This window comes from Sycon ciliatum, chromosome 10 (assembly GCF_964019385.1).
Source record: "Sycon ciliatum chromosome 10, ocSycCili1.1, whole genome shotgun sequence".
Classification (NCBI taxonomy): domain Eukaryota; kingdom Metazoa; phylum Porifera; class Calcarea; order Leucosolenida; family Sycettidae; genus Sycon; species Sycon ciliatum.
This window is the reverse complement of record NC_088652.1, coordinates 20,240,002-20,255,397: the sequence shown is the minus strand read 5'-3', so window position 1 is coordinate 20,255,397 and position 15,396 is coordinate 20,240,002. Positions and strand designations below refer to the sequence as shown.

Sequence of the window (15,396 nt, the reverse complement as noted above, 5' to 3'; positions counted from 1 at the left end):
CCGTGGGCCTTGGCACGGATCGTTCTACTGGCTTCCTGGCAGTATCACCCTGTCGTCCGTGCGCGACCTGGTAAGACGCGCCGTGCTCCTGTACCTGGCGCAGTGACATCCCGTAGCACTGCCGTTCGACCAGGTACGTCTTCATCTCAGGTCCGCATTGCTCCAAGATTACCTGCTTTGCCATTGCTTGCAGCACCGGGGACATTTTACCTATATCGGCGCTATACTTGGTGTCCACCTCGCCATCTTCTGTCATAGCGAGTGTGGCCCACACTTCTACTTCTCGGCAAACACGGACAACGTATTGGTGAAACGACTCATCTGACCGCTGCTTGCCTGTCAGCAATGTCTTCCACGCTTTATCCGGAGTCTTTCCGAGCGAGGCGAGCAACTCTCGCTTCGCTTCCTCGTAATTATTGCATCCAATACATATCCTCTCCGCTTTGCTACCCGCTAGCGCGATGCGCAGTCGCAGCAGCCATTCGCTTTCTTCGAACTCGTTCTTGGAGCAGATGTCCTCGAACAGGTCAAGATAACGCTCCAGTGGCTGCGTTCCATCATATGAGGGGATTTTCATCAACGGTTGACGCCCCCCGCTGTTACTGGGAGCTTCCTCTGTACCTCCCATCGCGGCTTTACCATCACCCTCATACGCATTGGCGATGCGCTCGTTAATCTCCTTTAGTGTTTTGTCAAACTCGGTGCGGAGCGCCTCCTCTCGCCGTCTGGCACTGCGCTCCTCACGCTCCTCGTACTGTTGGAGCCTCTGCTCCACATGTTCCATCAACAACTCGCCTTCTAATCCTAACCGAACTCCATTGGCGATAAAGCTGGCTTCCAAATTGTGTAGTTGCTCTGCCATGCTCGCTCCTATCCTGGCGTGGTCGCCAAATGTTATGAACCCTCTGAGATTCTCTAAATTGTCAGGATCGTACGACCACACGGCACGAGGACAACTCTTTTCCTTTACACAGTATATTTCACTTCATCTGATAATTAACAATGAACACTAATAACACCAGCTATTTATAGCATGCAGAAACAGCGTACATGCAAAACATAAGCATATAAAACTGGACATAACAGCGTATACAGCAAAACGCACACAACGCATATAGCGTATGCCATGCAGCAACATCAGCGGTACGGCGGAGTCGAAATACAACATTTCACCGAATACAATGCCATAAGCGCGAAGGCCTTTCCCAATTGAGAACTGGTGGTTCACAACAGCGACCCTGATCTTGTTGTTTAGCTGGACATAGGGAAGTGCACGAAGAAAAAATGCCACATTTCAATAAACAACTCGCCCAGGGCTGCTCAAAGCTCAAATCAAGCTATCTCGAAGTTTTGGGCCTTTTTGCCCGTGATTCTTCACTTTACGACTAAACGATTCAAAGCAGTGCCAAAATTTTGGCGCCATTGAATATGGGTGCCAGCGGCCTACAAGCAAACCAAAAATCAAATCAATGCGACCACTCACGTCACAGCTGGGTCATGTTATAGAGAGGTACGTTGAAAGTGACACGTGGGCACAAATGGTCAAAAAGCGACAATTTCTCAACCTTTCTGCCCGTTCGAAGATCGAGAACTGACCATCGCCACACTAATCTTGTTTTTTAGCTGGACATAGGGAAGTGCACGAAGAAAAAATGCCACATTTCAATAAACAACTTGCCCAGGGCTGCTCAAAGCTGAAATCAAGCTATCTCGAAGTTTTGGGCCTTTTTGCCCGTGATTCTTCACTTTGCGGCTAAACTATTCACAGCAGTGCCAAAATTTTAGCGTCACTGAATACGGGTGCCAGCGGCCTACAAGGAAACCAAAAATCAAATCAATGCGACCACTCACGTCACAGCTGGGTCATGTTATAGAGAGGTACGTTGAAAGTGACACGTGGGCACAAATGGTCAAAAAGCGACAATTTCTCACCGTTCTGCCCGTTCGAAGCTCAAGAACTGACCATCGCCACGCTGATCTTGTTGTTTAGCTGGACATAGGGAAGTGCACGAAGAAAAAATGCCACATTTCAATAAACAACTTGCCCAGGGCTGCTCAAAGCTGAAATCAAGCTATCTCGAAGTTTTGGGCCTTTTTGCCCGTGATTCTTCACTTTGCGGCTAAACTATTCACAGCAGTGCCAAAATTTTAGCGTCACTGAATACGGGTGCCAGCGGCCTACAAGCAAACCAAAAATCAAATCAATGCGACCACTCACATCACAGCTGGGTCATGTTATAGAGAGGTACGTTGAAAGTGACACGTGGGCACAAATGGTCAAAAAGCGACAATTTCTCACCTCTCTGCCCGTTCGAAGCTGAAAAACTGACCATCGCCACCCTGATCTTGTTGTTTAGCTGGACATAGGGAAGTGCACGAAGAAAAAATGCCACATTTCAATAAACAACTCGCCCAGGGCTGCTCAAAGCTCAAATCAAGCTATCTCGAAGTTTTGGGCCTTTTTGCCCGTGATTCTTCACTTTACGACTAAACGATTCAAAGCAGTGCCAAAATTTTGGCGCCATTGAATATGGGTGCCAGCGGCCTACAAGCAAACCAAAAATCAAATCAATGCGACCACTCACGTCACAGCTGGGTCATGTTATAGAGAGGTACGTTGAAAGTGACACGTGGGCACAAATGGTCAAAAAGCGACAATTTCTCAACCTTTCTGCCCGTTCGAAGATCGAGAACTGACCATCGCCACACTAATCTTGTTTTTTAGCTGGACATAGGGAAGTGCACGAAGAAAAAATGCCACATTTCAATAAACAACTTGCCCAGGGCTGCTCAAAGCTGAAATCAAGCTATCTCGAAGTTTTGGGCCTTTTTGCCCGTGATTCTTCACTTTGCGGCTAAACTATTCACAGCAGTGCCAAAATTTTAGCGTCACTGAATACGGGTGCCAGCGGCCTACAAGGAAACCAAAAATCAAATCAATGCGACCACTCACGTCACAGCTGGGTCATGTTATAGAGAGGTACGTTGAAAGTGACACGTGGGCACAAATGGTCAAAAAGCGACAATTTCTCACCGTTCTGCCCGTTCGAAGCTCAAGAACTGACCATCGCCACGCTGATCTTGTTGTTTAGCTGGACATAGGGAAGTGCACGAAGAAAAAATGCCACATTTCAATAAACAACTTGCCCAGGGCTGCTCAAAGCTGAAATCAAGCTATCTCGAAGTTTTGGGCCTTTTTGCCCGTGATTCTTCACTTTGCGGCTAAACTATTCACAGCAGTGCCAAAATTTTAGCGTCACTGAATACGGGTGCCAGCGGCCTACAAGCAAACCAAAAATCAAATCAATGCGACCACTCACATCACAGCTGGGTCATGTTATAGAGAGGTACGTTGAAAGTGACACGTGGGCACAAATGGTCAAAAAGCGACAATTTCTCACCTCTCTGCCCGTTCGAAGCTGAAAAACTGACCATCGCCACCCTGATCTTGTTGTTTAGCTGGACATAGGGAAGTGCACGAAGAAAAAATGCCACATTTCAATAAACAACTCGCCCAGGGCTGCTCAAAGCTCAAATCAAGCTATCTCGAAGTTTTGGGCCTTTTTGCCCGTGATTCTTCACTTTACGACTAAACGATTCAAAGCAGTGCCAAAATTTTAGCGTCACTGAATACGGGTGCCAGCGGCCTACAAGGAAACCAAAAATCAAATCAATGCGACCACTCACGTCACAGCTGGGTCATGTTATAGAGAGGTACGTTGAAAGTGACACGTGGGCACAAATGGTCAAAAAGCGACAATTTCTCACCTTTCTGCCCGTTCGAAGCTCAAGAACTGACCATCGCCACGCTGATCTTGTTGTTTAGCTGAACATAGGGAAGTGCACGAAGAAAAAATGCCACATTTCAATAAACAACTTGCCCAGGGCTGCTCAAAGCTGAAATCAAGCTATCTCGAAGTTTTGGGCCTTTTTGCCCGTGATTCTTCACTTTGCGGCTAAACTATTCACAGCAGTGCCAAAATTTTAGCGTCACTGAATACGGGTGCCAGCGGCCTACAAGCAAACCAAAAATCAAATCAATGCGACCACTCACATCACAGCTGGGTCATGTTATAGAGAGGTACGTTGAAAGTGACACGTGGGCACAAATGGTCAAAAAGCGACAATTTCTCACCTCTCTGCCCGTTCGAAGCTGAAAAACTGACCATCGCCACCCTGATCTTGTTGTTTAGCTGGACATAGGGAAGTGCACGAAGAAAAAATGCCACATTTCAATAAACACATTGCCCAGGGCTGCTCAAAGCTCAAATCAAGCTATCTCGAAGTTTTGGGCCTTTTTGCCCGTGATTCTTCACTTTGCGGCTAAATTATTCATAGCAGTGCCAAAATTTTGGCGTCACTGAATACGGGTGCCAGCGGCCTACAAGCAAACCAAAATCAAATCAATGCGACCACTCACGTCACAACTGGGTCATGTTATAGAGAGATACGTTGAAAGTGACACGTGGGCACAAATGGTCAAAAAGAGACAATTTCTCACCTTTCTGCCCGTTCTAAGCTCAAGAACTGACCATCACCACCCTGATCTTGTTGTTTAGCTGGACATAGGGAAGTGCACGAAGAAAAAATGCCACATTTCAATAAACAACTTGCCCAGGGCTGCTCAAAGCTCAAATCAAGCTATTTCGAAGTTTTGGGCCTTTTTGCCCGTGATTCTTCACTTTACGACTAAACGATTCACAGCAGTGCCAAAATTTTGGCGTCACTGAATACGGGTGCCAGCGGCCTACAAGCAAACCACAAATCAAATCAATGCGACCAATTAAATCACAGCGGGGCCATGTTATAGAGAGGTACGTTGAAAGTGACACGTGGGCACAAATGGTCAAAAAGCGACAATTTCTCACCTTTCTGCCCGTTCGAAGCTCAAGAACTGAGCATCGCCGCCCTGATCTTGTTGTTTAGCTGGACATAGGGAAGTGCACGAAGAAAAAATGCCACATTTCAATAAACACATTGCCCAGGGCTGCTCAAAGCTCAAATCAAGCTATCTCGAAGTTTTGGGCCTTTTTGCCCGTGATTCTTCACTTTGCGGCTAAATTATTCATAGCAGTGCCCAAATTTTGGCGTCACTGAATACGGGTGCCAGCGGCCTAAAAGCAAACCAAAAATCAAATCAATGCGACCACTCACGTCACAGCTGGGTCATGTTATAGAGAGGTACGTTGAAAGTGACACGTGGGCACAAATGGTCAAAAAGAGACAATTTCTCACCTTTCTGCCCGTTCGAAGCTCAAGAACTGACCATCGCCACCCTGATCTTGTTGTTTAGCTGGACATAGGGAAAAGCACGAAGAAAAAATGCCACATTTCAATAAACAACTTGCCCAGGGCTGCTCAAAGCTCAAATCAACCTATCTCGAAGTGATGGGCCTTTTTGCCCGTGATTCTTCACTTTGCGACGAAACTATTCACAGCAGTGCCAAAATTTTAGCGTCACTGAATACGGGTGCCAGCGGCCTACAAGCAAACCAAAAATCAAATCAATGCGACCACTCATGTCACAACTGGGTCATGTTATAGAGAGGTACGTCGAATGTGACACGTGGGCACAAATGGTCAAAAAGCGACAATTTCTCACCTTTCTGCCCGTTCGAAGCTCAAGAACTGAGCATCGCCGCCCTGATCTTGTTGTTTAGCTGGACATAGGGAAGTGCACGAAGAAAAAATGCCACATTTCAATAAACAACTTGCCCAGGGCTGCTCAAAGCTCAAATCAAGCTATCTCGAAGTGTTGGGCCTTTTTGCCCGTGATTCTTCACTTTACGACTAAACGATTCACAGCAGTGCCAAAATTTTGGCGTCACTGAATACGGGTGCCAGCGGCCTACAAGCAAACCAAAAATCAAATCAATGCGACCAATTAAATCACAGCGGGGCCATGTTATAGAGAGGTACGTTGAAAGTGACACGTGGGCACAAATGGTCAAAAAGCGACAATTTCTCACCTTTCTGCCCGTTCGAAGCTCAAGAACTGAGCATCGCCGCCCTGATCTTGTTGTTTAGCTGGACATAGGGAAGTGCACGAAGAAAAAATGCCACATTTCAATCAACAGCTTGCCCAGGGCTGCTCAAAGCTCAAATCAAGCTATCTCGAAGTTTTGGGCCTTTTGGCCCGTGATTCTTCACTTTACGACTAAACGATTCAAAGCAGTGCCAAAATTTTGGCGCCACTGAATACGGGTGCCAGCGGCCTACAAGCAAACCAAAAATCAAATCAATGCGACCACTCACGTCACAGCTGGTTCATGTTATAGAGAGGTACGTTGAAAGTGACACGTGGGCACAAATGGTCAAAAAGAGACAATTTCTCACCTTTCTGCCCGTTCTAAGCTCAAGAACTGACCATCGCCACCCTGATCTTGTTGTTTAGCTGGACATAGGGAAGTGCACGAAGAAAAAATGCCACAGTTCAATAAACAACTTGCCCAGGGCTGCTCAAAGCTCAAATCAAGCTATTTCGAAGTTTTGGGCCTTTTTGCCCGTGATTCTTCACTTTACGACTAAACGATTCACAGCAGTGCCAAAATTTTGGCGTCACTGAATACGGGTGCCAGCGGCCTACAAGCAAACCAAAAATCAAATCAATGCGACCAATTAAATCACAGCGGGGCCATGTTATAGAGAGGTACGTTGAAAGTGACACGTGGGCACAAATGGTCAAAAAGCGACAATTTCTCACCTTTCTGCCCGTTCGAAGCTCAAGAACTGAGCATCGCCGCCCTGATCTTGTTGTTTAGCTGGACATAGGGAAGTGCACGAAGAAAAAATGCCACATTTCAATCAACAGCTTGCCCAGGGCTGCTCAAAGCTCAAATCAAGCTATCTCGAAGTTTTGGGCCTTTTTGCCCGTGATTCTTCACTTTACGACTAAACGATTCAAAGCAGTGCCAAAATTTTGGCGCCACTGAATACGGGTGCCAGCGGCCTACAAACAAACCAAAAATCAAATCAATGCGATCACTCACGCCACAGCTGGTTCATGTTATAGAGACGTACGTTGAAAGTGACACGTGGGCACAAATGGTCAAAAAGAGACAATTTCTCACCTTTCTGCCCGTTCGAAGCTCGAGAACTGACCATCGCCACACTAATCTTGTTTTTTAGCTGGACATAGGGAAGTGCACGAAGAAAAAATGCCACATTTCAATAAACAACTTGCCCAGGGCTGCTCAAAGCTCAAATCAAGCTATCTCGAAGTTTTGGGCCTTTTTGCCCGTGATTCTTCACTTTGCGGCTAAACTATTCACAGCAGTGCCAAAATTTTAGCGTCACTGAATACGGGTGCCAGCGGCCTACAAGGAAGTGCACGAAGAATAAAATGCCACATTTCAATAAACAACTTGCCCAGGGCTGCTCAAAGCTGAAATCAAGCTATCTCGAAGTTTTGGGCCTTTTTGCCCGTGATTCTTCACTTTGCGACTAAACGATTCACAGCAGTGCCAAAATTTTGGCGTCACTGAATACGGGTGCCAGCGGCCTACAAAGCTGACCATCGCCGCCAGTGGTCAAAAAGCGACAATTTCTCACCTTACTGCCCGTTCGAAGCTCAAGAACTGACCATCGCCACCCTGATCTTGTTGTTTAGCTGGACATAGGGAAGTGCACGAAGAAAAAATGCCACATTTCAATAAACAACTTGCCCAGGGCTGCTCAAAGCTCAAATCAAGCTATCTCGAAGTGTTGGGCCTTTTTGCCCGTGATTCTTCACTTTGCGACGAAACTATTCACAGAAGTGCCAAAATTTTGACGTCACTGAATACGGGTGCCAATGGCCTACAAGCAAACCAAAAATCAAATCAATGCGACCACTACCGTCACAACTGGGTTATGTTATAGAGAGGTACATTGAAAGTGACACGTGGGCACAAATGGTCAAAAAGAGACAATTTCTCACCTTTCTGCCCGTTCGAAGCTCAAGAACTGACCATCGCCACCCTGATCTTGTTGTTTAGCTGGACATAGGGAAGTGCACGAAGAAAAAATGCCACATTTCAATAAACAACTTGCCCAGGGCTGCTCAAAGCTCAAATCAAGCTATCTTGAAGTTTTGGGCCTTTTTGCCCGTGATTCTTCACTTTGCGACTAAACGATTCACAGCAGTGCCAAAATTTTGGCGTCACTGAATACGAGTGCCAGCGGCCTACAAGCAAACCAAAAATCAAATCAATGCGACCACTCATGTCACAACTTGGTCATGTTATAGAGAGGTACGTTGAAAGTGACACGTGGGCACAAATGGTCAAAAAGAGACAATTTCTCACCTTTCTGCCCGTTCGAAGCTCAAGAACTGACCATCGCCGCCCTGATCTTCTTGTTTAGCTGGACATAGGGAAGTGCACGAAGAAAAAATGCCACATTTCAATAAACAACTTGCCCAGGGCTGCTCAAAGCTGAAATCAAGCTATCTCGAAGTTTTGGGCCTTTTGCCCGTGATTATTCACTTTACGACTAAACGATTCAAAGCAGTGCCAAAATTTTGGCGCCACGGAATACGGGTGCCAGCGGCCTACAAGCAAACCAAAAATCAAATCAATGCGACCACTCACGTCACAGCTGGGTCATGTTATAGAGAGGTACGTTGAAAGTGACACGTGGGCACAAATGGCCAAAAAGCGACAATTTCTCACCTTTCTGCCCGTTCGAAGCTCAAGAACTGACCATCGCCACACTAATCTTGTTTTTTAGCTGGACATAGGGAAGTGCACGAAGAATAAAATGCCACATTTCAATAAACAACTTGCCCAGGGCTGCTCAAAGCTGAAATCAAGCTATCTCGAAGTTTTGGGCCTTTTTGCCCGTGATTCTTCACTTTGCGACTAAACGATTCACAGCAGTGCCAAAATTTTGGCGTCACTGAATACGGGTGCCAGCGGCCTACAAGCAAACCAAAAATCAAATCAATGCGACCATTCATGTCACAACTGGGTCATGTTATAGAGAGGTACGTTGAAAGTGATACGTGGGCACAAATGGTCAAAAAGCGACAATTTCTCACCTTACTGCCCGTTCGAAGCTCAAGAACTGACCATCGCCACCCTGATCTTGTTGTTTAGCTGGACATAGGGAAGTGCACGAAGAAAAAATGCCACATTTCAATAAACAACTTGCCCAGGGCTGCTCAAAGCTCAAATCAAGCTATCTCGAAGTGTTGGGCCTTTTTGCCCGTGATTCTTCACTTTGTGACGATACTATTCACAGAAGTGCCAAAATTTTGACGTCACTGAATACGGGTGCCAATGGCCTACAAGCAAACCAAAAATCAAATCAATGCGACCACTACCGTCACAACTGGGTTATGTTATAGAGAGGTACATTGAAAGTGACACGTGGGCACAAATGGTCAAAAAGAGACAATTTCTCACCTTTCTGCCCGTTCGAAGCTCAATAACTGACCATCGCCACCCTGATCTTGTTGTTTAGCTGGACATAGGGAAGTGCACGAAGAAAAAATGCCACATTTCAATAAACAACTTGCCCAGGGCTGCTCAAAGCTCAAATCAAGCTATCTTGAAGTTTTGGGCCTTTTTGCCCGTGATTCTTCACTTTGCGACTAAACGATTCACAGCAGTGCCAAAATTTTGGCGTCACTGAATACGAGTGCCAGCGGCCTACAAGCAAACCAAAAATCAAATCAATGCGACCACTCATGTCACAACTTGGTCATGTTATAGAGAGGTACATTGAAAGTGACACGTGGGCACAAATGGTCAAAAAGAGACAATTTCTCACCTTTCTGCCCGTTCGAAGCTCAAGAACTGACCATCGCCACCCTGATCTTGTTGTTTAGCTGGACATAGGGAAGTGCACGAAGAAAAAATGCCACATTTCAATAAACAACTTGCCCAGGGCTGCTCAAAGCTTAAATCAAGCTATCTCGAAGTTTTGGGCCTTTTTGCCCGTGATTCTTCACTTTGCGACTAAACGATTCACAGCAGTGCTAAAATTTTGGAGTCCTTGAATACGAGTGCCAGCGGCCTACAAGCAAACCAAAAATCAAATCAATGCGACCACTCATGTCACAACTTGGTCATGTTATAGAGAGGTACGTTGAAAGTGACACGTGGGCACAAATGGTCAAAAAGAGACAATTTCTCACCTTTCTGCCCGTTCGAAGCTCAAGAACTGACCATCGCCGCCCTGATCTTGTTGTTTAGCTGGACATAGGGAAGTGCACGAAGAAAAAATGCCACATTTCAATAAACAACTTGCCCAGGGCTGCTCAAAGCTGAAATCAAGCTATCTCGAAGTTTTGGGCCTTTTGCCCGTGATTCTTCACTTTACGACTAAACGATTCAAAGCAGTGCCAAAATTTTGGCGCCACAGAATACGGGTGCCAGCGGCCTACAAGCAAACCAAAAATCAAATCAATGCGACCACTCACGTCACAGCTGGGTCATGTTATAGAGAGGTACGTTGAAAGTGACACGTGGGCACAAATGGCCAAAAAGCGACAATTTCTCACCTTTCTGCCGGTCCGAAGCTCGAGAACTGATCATCGCCACGCTAATCTTGTTTTTCAGCTGGACATAGGGAAGTGCGCGAAGAAAAAATGCCACATTTCAATAAACAACTTGCCCAGGGCTGCTCAAAGCTGAAATCAAGCTATCTCGAAGTTTTGGGCCTTTTTGCCCGTGATTCTTCACTTTGCGGCTAAACTATTCACAGCAGTGCCAAAATTTTAGCGTCACTGAATACGGGTGCCAGCGGCCTACAAGCAAACCAAAAATCAAATCAATGCGACCACTCACGTCACAGCTGGGTCATGTTATAGAGAGGTACGTTGAAAGTGACACGTGGGCACAAATGGTCAAATAACGACAATTTCTCACCTTTCTGCCCGTTCGAAGCTCAAGAACTGACCATCGCCACCCTGATCTTGTTGTTTAGCTGGACATAGGGAAGTGCACGAAGAAAAAATGCCACATTTCAATAAACAACTTGCCCAGGGCTGCTCAAAGCTCAAATCAACCTATCTCGAAGTGATGGGCCTTTTTGCCCGTGATTCTTCACTTTGCGACGAAACTATTCACAGCAGTGCCAAAATTTTAGCGTCACTGAATACGGGTGCCAGCGGCCTACAAGCAAACCGAAAATCAAATCAATGCGACCACTCACGTCACAGCTGGGTCATGTTATAGAGGTACGTTGAAAGTGACACGTGGGCACAAATGGTCAAAAAACGACAATTTCTCACCTTTCTGCCCGTTCGAAGCTCAAGAACTGACCATCGCCACCCTGATCTTGTTGTTTAGCTGGACATAGGGAAGTGCACGAAGAAAAATGCCACATGTCCATAAACAACTTGCCCAGGGCTGCTCAAAGCTCAAATCAACCTATCTCGAAGTGATGGGCCTTTTTGCCCGTGATTCTTCACTTTGCGACGAAACTATTCACAGCAGTGCCAACATTTTGACGTCACTGAATACGGGTGCCAATGGCCTACAAGCAAACCAAAAATCAAATCAATGCGACCACTCACGTCACAACTGGGTTATGTTATAGAGAGGTACGTTGAAAGTGACACGTGGGCACAAATGGTCAAAAAGAGACAATTTCTCACCTTTCTGCCCGTTCGAAGCTCAAGAACTGACCATCGCCACCCTGATCTTGTTGTTTAGCTGGACATAGGGAAGTGCACGAAGAAAAAATGCCACATTTCAATAAACAACTTGCCCAGGGCTGCTCAAAGCTCAAATCAAGCTATCTCGAAGTTTTGGGCCTTTTTGCCCGTGATTCTTCACTTTATGACTAAACTATTCACAGCAGTGCCAAAATTTTGGCGTCACTGAATACGGGTGCCAGCGGCCTACAAGCAAACCAAAAATCAAATCAATGCGACCACTCACATCACAGCTGGGTCATGTTATAGAGAGGTACGTTGAAAGTGACACATGGGCACAAATGGTCAAAAAGAGACAATTTCTCACCTTTCTGCCCGTTCCAAGCTCAAGAACTGACCATCGCCACCCTGATCTTGTTGTTTAGCTGGACATAGGGAAGTGCACTAAGAAAAAATGCCACATTTCAATAAACAACTTGCCCAGGGCTGCTCAAAGCTCAAATCAACCTATCTCGAAGTGATGGGCCTTTTTGCCCGTGATTCTTCACTTTGCGACGAAAGCATTCACAGCAGTGCCAAAATTTTGACGTCACTGAATACGGGTGCCAATGGCCTACAAGCAAACCAAAAATCAAATCAATGCGACCACTCACGTCACAACTCGGTCATGTTATAGAGAGGTACGTGGAAAGTGACACGTGGGCACAAATGGTCAAAAAGAGACAATTTCTCACCTTTCTGCCCGTTCGAAGCTCAAGAACTGACCATCGCCACCCTGATCTTGTTGTTTAGCTGGACATAGGGAAGTGCACGAAGAAAAAATGCCACATTTCAATAAACAACTTGCCCAGGGCTGCTCAAAGCTCAAATCAACCTATCTCGAAGTTTTGGGCCTTTTTGCCCGTGGTTCTTCACTTTGCGACTAAACTATTCACAGCAGTGCCAACATTTTGACGTCACTGAATACGGGTGCCAATGGCCTACAAGCAAACCAAAAATCAAATCAATGCGACCACTCATGTCACAGCTGGGTCATGTTATAGAGAGGTACGTTGAAAGTGACACGTGGGCACAAATGGTCAAAAAGAGACAATTTCTCACCTTTCTGCCCGTTCGAAGCTCAAGAACTGACCATCGCCACCCTGATCTTGTTGTTTAGCTGGACATAGGGAAGTGCACGAAGAAAAAATGCCACATTTCAATAAACAACTTGCCCAGGGCTGCTCAAAGCTGAAACCAAGCTATCTCGAAGTTTTGGGCCTTTTTGCCCGTGATTCTTCACTTTGCGGCTAAACTTTTCACAGCAGTGCCAAAATTTTGGCGTCACTGAATACGGGTGCCAGCGGCCTACAAGCAAACCAAAAATCAAATCAATGCGACCACTCATGTCACAACTGGGTCATGTTATAGAGAGGTACAGTCTGTATCGGCTATAGAGTGACCGGATATAAGAATATATCGGCTACAGTGATATTGGTACGAAATATCAAAAGCAAAACGTATTTTGTCCAGTACAAATATCACTATAACCAATATTATCGGATGTTATGATATATCGGATATTATGATGGCAACAAAGAATCAAAACATGCATAACACACTATATTATTATCGGCTATAGTGATAACTTTAAAATACATGTAGCAATAATATCAAAGGCCCTTTTTTTTACTTTCTTCACGTTGCTTATTTTTATAGTGATACATGTACATGTACATAACAGAATTCTTTTATGGAAATGCGGGCACTGTCAACTATGCAGCATGCTCATTTGTCAAAACGCCATGCTAGCTGGAAGTATTTCCTTGCCTTTCATGTGTCGATCGAAAAAAGGAAAAAATCGATCGTATCGCATATAGTGATGCATCGGTTATAGTGATAAAATCACGGAAATCAAAAGGGTACGCTATAGCCGATACAGACTGTACGTTGAAAGTGACACGTGGGCACAAATGGTCAAAAAGCGACAATTTCTCACCTTACTGCCCGTTCGAAGCTCAAGAACTGACCATCGCCACCCTGATCTTGTTGTTTAGCTGGACATAGGGAAGTGCACGAAGAAAAAATGCCACATTTCAATAAACAACTTGCCCAGGGCTGCTCAAAGCTCAAATCAAGCTATCTCGAAGTGTTGGGCCTTTTTGCCCGTGATTCTTCACTTTGCGACGAAACTATTCACAGAAGTGCCAAAATTTTGGCGTCACTGAATACGGGTGCCAATGGCCTACAAGCAAACCAAAAATTAAATCAATGCGACCACTACCGTCACAACTGGGTTATGTTATAGAGAGGTACATTGAAAGTGACACGTGGGCACAAATGGTCAAAAAGAGACAATTTCTCACCTTTCTACCCGTTCGAAGCTCAAGAACTGACCATCGCCACCCTGATCTTGTTGTTTAGCTGGACATAGGGAAGTGCACGAAGAAAAAATGCCACATTTCAATAAACAACTTGCCCAGGGCTGCTCAAAGCTCAAATCAAGCTATCTTGAAGTTTTGGGCCTTTTGCCCGTGATTCTTCACTTTACGACTAAACGATTCAAAGCAGTGCCAAAATTTTGGCGCCACAGAATACGGGTGCCAGCGGCCTACAAGCAAACCAAAAATCAAATCAATGCGACCACTCACGTCACAGCTGGGTCATGTTATAGAGAGGTACGTTGAAAGTGACACGTGGGCACAAATGGCCAAAAAGCGACAATTTCTCACCTTTCTGCCCGTTCGAAGCTCGAGAACTGATCATCGCCACGCTAATCTTGTTTTTCAGCTGGACATAGGGAAGTGCACGAAGAAAAAATGCCACATTTCAATAAACAACTTGCCCAGGGCTGCTCAAAGCTCAAATCAAGCTATCTCGAAGTTTTGGGCCTTTTTGCCCGTGATTCTTCACTTTGCGGCTAAACTATTCACAGCAGTGCCAAAATTTTAGCGTCACTGAATACGGGTGCCAGCGGCCTACAAGCAAACCAAAAATCAAATCAATGCGACCACTCACGTCACAGCTGGGTCATGTTATAGAGAGGTACGTTGAAAGTGACACGTGGGCACAAATGGTCAAATAACGACAATTTCTCACCTTTCTGCCCGTTCGAAGCTCAAGAACTGACCATCGCCACCCTGATCTTGTTGTTTAGCTGGACATAGGGAAGTGCACGAAGAAAAAATGCCACATTTCAATAAACAACTTGCCCAGGGCTGCTCAAAGCTCAAATCAACCTATCTCGAAGTGATGGGCCTTTTTGCCCGTGATTCTTCACTTTGCGACGAAACTATTCACAACAGTGCCAAAATTTTAGCGTCACTGAATACGGGTGCCAGCGGCCTACAAGCAAACCGAAAATCAAATCAATGCGACCACTCACGTCACAGCTGGGTCATGTAATAGAGAGGTACGTTGAAAGTGACACGTGGGCACAAATGGTCAAAAAACGACAATTTCTCACCTTTCTGCCCGTTCGAAGCTCAAGAACTGACCATCGCCACCCTGATCTTGTTGTTTAGCTGGACATAGGGAAGTGCACGAAGAAAAAATGCCACATTTCAATAAACAACTTGCCCAGGGCTGCTCAAAGCTGAAACCAAGCTATCTCGAAGTTTTGGGCCTTTTTGCCCGTGATTCTTCACTTTACGACTAAACGATTCACAGCAGTGCCAAAATTTTGGCGTCACTGAATACGGGTGCCAGCGGCCTACAAGCAAACCAAAAATCAAATCAATGCGACCACTCATGTCACAACTGGGTCATGTTATAGAGAGGTACGTTGAAAGTGACACGTGGGCACAAATGGTCAAAAAGAGACAATTTCTCAC

The 15,396-nt window shown here is 45.6% G+C and overlaps 2 long non-coding RNA genes across 2 annotated transcripts; both read right to left on the bottom strand.

Moving 5' to 3' along the window:
* Positions 1-1,565: 1,565 nt before the first annotated feature.
* On the bottom strand, positions 1,566-4,928 carry LOC135825968 (uncharacterized). Its single transcript, XR_010555180.1, has 10 exons — positions 4,869-4,928; positions 4,502-4,559; positions 4,136-4,193; positions 3,769-3,826; positions 3,402-3,459; positions 3,035-3,092; positions 2,668-2,725; positions 2,300-2,357; positions 1,933-1,990; positions 1,566-1,623 (listed from the first exon to the last, which is right to left on the bottom strand). It is a non-coding gene; the product is annotated as an uncharacterized LOC135825968 (long non-coding RNA).
* A 1,408-nt stretch (positions 4,929-6,336) lies between these two features.
* LOC135826092 (uncharacterized) lies at positions 6,337-7,611 on the bottom strand. The gene is made up of 4 exons (XR_010555210.1): positions 7,552-7,611; positions 7,071-7,128; positions 6,704-6,761; positions 6,337-6,394 (listed from the first exon to the last, which is right to left on the bottom strand). It is a non-coding gene; the product is annotated as an uncharacterized LOC135826092 (long non-coding RNA).
* Positions 7,612-15,396: the final 7,785 nt, after the last annotated feature.